The sequence below is a fragment of the Chlamydotis macqueenii genome, unplaced genomic scaffold (genome assembly GCF_036417535.1).
Source record: "Chlamydotis macqueenii isolate bChlMac1 unplaced genomic scaffold, bChlMac1.mat HAP1_SCAFFOLD_287, whole genome shotgun sequence".
Classification (NCBI taxonomy): domain Eukaryota; kingdom Metazoa; phylum Chordata; class Aves; order Otidiformes; family Otididae; genus Chlamydotis; species Chlamydotis macqueenii.
Window position 1 is genome coordinate 1 of NW_028239149.1, and position 3,512 is coordinate 3,512.

The following is a 3,512-nucleotide window of genomic DNA, read 5'->3' on the forward strand; positions in this document are numbered from 1 at the left end:
CTCCCCAGGCCACGCCCCCCCTCCTGGAACTGCATTTAATTGCCCTGGGTGGAGGGGGGAGGTGATGTTAATTAGAACTGAGGAGCGTTAATTAAGCCTCAGGTCAATTAATTCCTGCCTCACAGCAGCTAATTACTCCCCCCAGGTCCAGGTTAATTAATTGCACCGCTAATTACCCCCCCCCGGTGTAATTAACTCCCCCGCCTCAGCTGAGTTTTCCCCTTCCAGCACGCAAACGAGCCCCCCACCCCGGCGGTAATTAATTATGCAGAGCGGCTTAATTACCCGCCCCGAGCGCTAATTACCCCCCCAGGAGTGTTAATTAGCGGTGGCTCGTTAGGCGGTACTCACGGTAGCCCATGCCCTGCAGGAAGTACTTGAAGGCCTCGGTGAGCTTGGCCGGCTGCGCGGGTGGGGCCGTGACCTCCGACCCCTCCCCGGTGACCTCTGACCCCTGGCTGACCTCTGACCTCGCGACCCCGGTAAGGCCCGGTCCCCCCCCCCCAGCAGTCCTCTGACCCCCCGTGACCTCTGACCCTCTGTGACCCCATGACCTCTGACCCTGTGTGACCCCATGGGGGGGTGTCATGTGACCTCAGAGGAGGCCCGGTGACATCACAGGAGGCCCGGTGACATCACCAGTGACGTCACTCACCATGGCGTCCTTGTGGGGGGAGTTGTCGCCCACCACCAGCAGCACCGGGCAGCTGGGGGGCAAAGGTCAGGGGTCGCGGGGGGGTCACGTGGGGTCACGGGGGTCACGTGGGGTCAGGGGTCAGGGGTCACTCACCGCAGGCTGTTGGCCCCGCTGCGCTGCAGGCCCAGGTCCCCGCGGCTGCAAGGGGGGTGTCCCAGTTCATCCTAGTGCCTCCCAGTTTGATCCCAGTTCCCCCTATTTTCTCCCCAGTTCCCTCCCAGTTCTCTCCCAGTCCCTCCAGTTCCCTTCCAGTTCCCCTCAGCTCAATCCCAGTTGCTCCAGTCCCTCCCAGCCCCCCGGTACCCCCCCAGCTCCATCCCAGTTCAATCCCAGTTCCTCCCAGTTTGATCCCAGTTTCCCCAGTACCCTCCCACTCCATCCCAGTCTGATCCCAGTGCCCCCAAATCCCATCCCAGACCCCCCCCAGTCCCCTCCCAGTCCCTCCCAGCCCCCCCAGTTCCATCCCAGTCCGCCCCGGTTCAATCCCAGTTCAATCCCAGTGCTCCTAGCCCAATCGCAGTCCCTCCCAGCCCCCCCAGTTCCATCCCAGTCCCCCCCGGTTCAATCCCAGTTCAGTCCCAGTCCTCCTAGCCCAGTCCCAGTCCCTCCCAGTTCCCTCCCAATCCCCCCCGGTTCAATCCCAGTTCAATCCCAGTCCCCCCCAGTCCCCTCGCAGTCCCCCCCAGTCCCCCCCCAGTCCCCTGCCAGTCCCCCCCCAGTCCCCCCCAGTCCCCCCCCAGTCCCCACCAGTCCCCCCAGTTCCATCCCAGTCCCCCCCCAGTTCAATCCCAGTGCTCCTAGCCCAGTCCCAGTCCCCCCCCAGTTCCCTCCCAGTCCCCCCCGGTTCAATCCCAGTTCAATCCCAGTTCGATGCCAGTCCTCCTAGCCCAATCCCAGTCCCTCCCAGCCCCTCCCAGCCCCCCCAGTTCCCTCCCAGTCCGCCCCGGTTCAATCCCAGTTCAGTCCCAGTCCTCCTAGCCCAGTCCCAGTCCCCCCCCAGTCCCTCCCAGTCCCTCCCAGTCCCTCCCAGTCCCTCCAAGTCCCTCCCAGTCCCTCCCAGTCCCCCGCAGTCCCCTCCCAATCCCCACCAGTCCCCCCAGTTCCATTCCAGCCCCTCCCAGTTCCCTCCCAGTTCAATCCCAGCTCGATCCCAGTGCTCCGAGGGCAGTCCCAGTGCCCCGCAGCCCCGCCGCAGCGCCCCCAGTTTGCCCAGTACCTGTTGTACATGGCCCAGAGCAGGGGGGCGTTGGGCGCCGCCCCCAGCCGCCGCCGGGCCTGCTGCACCGGGGGAGGGGCGGCCGCCAGCTCCTCCTGCGGCCTGCGCGTCACAGCCCCGCCCCCGCCCCGCCCCCGCCCCGCCCCTGCCCCGCCCCATGTCACAGCCCCGCCCCCACCCCGCCCCCACCCTGTGACCCACAAGTGACCCTCCCCCAACCCTTAACTGAGCTCCCTGACCCACAAGTGCCCCCCCCGACCCACAAGTGGCCCTTGGGGCCTCCAGGTGGACTCTGGGCCCCCCAAGTGCCCCCCACAGGCCCCCCAAGTGCCCCCAGGCCCCCCAAGTGCCCCTTGAGGGCCCCCAAAACTGACCCCCAGGACCCACAAGTGGCCCTCCCCAGACCCCCAAGCGCCCCCCGGACCCACAAGTGGCCCCCCACGGGACCCCCAAGTGCCCCCCCGCCCGACCTGCGTGAAGAGGTGCGCCAGGATGAGCTCACTGCTGGAGGACGTCAGGCCCGACAGCTGGGGGGGCACCCGTGGGACCCACGGCGACCCACGGCGACCCACCGCGATCCACCGGCACCCATAGACACCGTAGGGACCCACCGCGACCCACCGGCACCCACAGACACCGTAGGGACCCACCGCGACCCACAGCGACCCACAGCGACCCACAGACACCGTAGGGACCCACCGCGACCCACAGCGACCCACAGCGACCCACAGACACCGTAGGGACCCACGGCGACCCACAGACACCCACAGACACGGTAGGGACCCACAGCGACCCACAGACACCGTAGGGACCCACAGCGACCCACAGCGACCCACAGACACCGTAGGGACCCACCGCGACCCACAGCGACCCACAGCGACCCGCAGACACCGTAGGGACCCACGGCGACCCACAGACACCCACAGACACGGTAGGGACCCACAGCGACCCACAGACACCGTAGGGACCCACAGCGACCCACAGCGACCCACAGACACGACAGTGACCCACAGTGACCCACAGCGACCCACAGCGACCCACAGACACCACAGCGACCCACAGCGACCCACAGACACCGTAGGGACCCACAGCGACCCACAGCGACCGTAGGGACCCACCACGACCCACAGCGACCCACAGCGACCCACAGACACCGTAGGGACCCGCAGCGACCCACGGCGACCCACAGACACCGTAGGGACCCACAGCGACCCACAGCGACCCACAGCTACCGTAGGGACCCACAGCGACCCACAGCCGCCCACCAACACCGTAGGGACCCGCAGCGACCCACAGCCACCCACAGACACCGTAGGGACCCACAGTGACCCACGGCCACCCACAGCGACCCACGGCGACCCATAGGGACCCACAGTGAGCCACACGCGACCCCAAGTGACCCACAGCGCCGCGGGGCCAGCAGCAGGGAACCCCCCCCAAACCCCGCCCCCTTCTGCCCCACCCCTCTCCCCATTGGCCCTCCCCACCCGCCGGCCCCGCCCACCTTGTGCGCCACCCAATCCACCCAGCCCTTGGCGCGGGGGTTGATGTTGATCAGCACCAGCCCCTCCACCGCCTCGGGGTGCAGCAGCTGTGGGG

At 67.7% G+C, this 3,512-nt stretch overlaps 1 long non-coding RNA gene across 1 annotated transcript; it reads right to left on the reverse strand.

Annotated features, from left to right (window-relative positions):
* Nucleotides 1–798: 798 nt before the first annotated feature.
* LOC147596049 (uncharacterized) lies at nucleotides 799–2,442 on the reverse strand. The gene is made up of 3 exons (XR_015261647.1): nucleotides 2,384–2,442; nucleotides 1,914–2,008; nucleotides 799–835 (listed from the first exon to the last, which is right to left on the reverse strand). It is a non-coding gene; the product is annotated as an uncharacterized LOC147596049 (long non-coding RNA).
* Nucleotides 2,443–3,512: the final 1,070 nt, after the last annotated feature.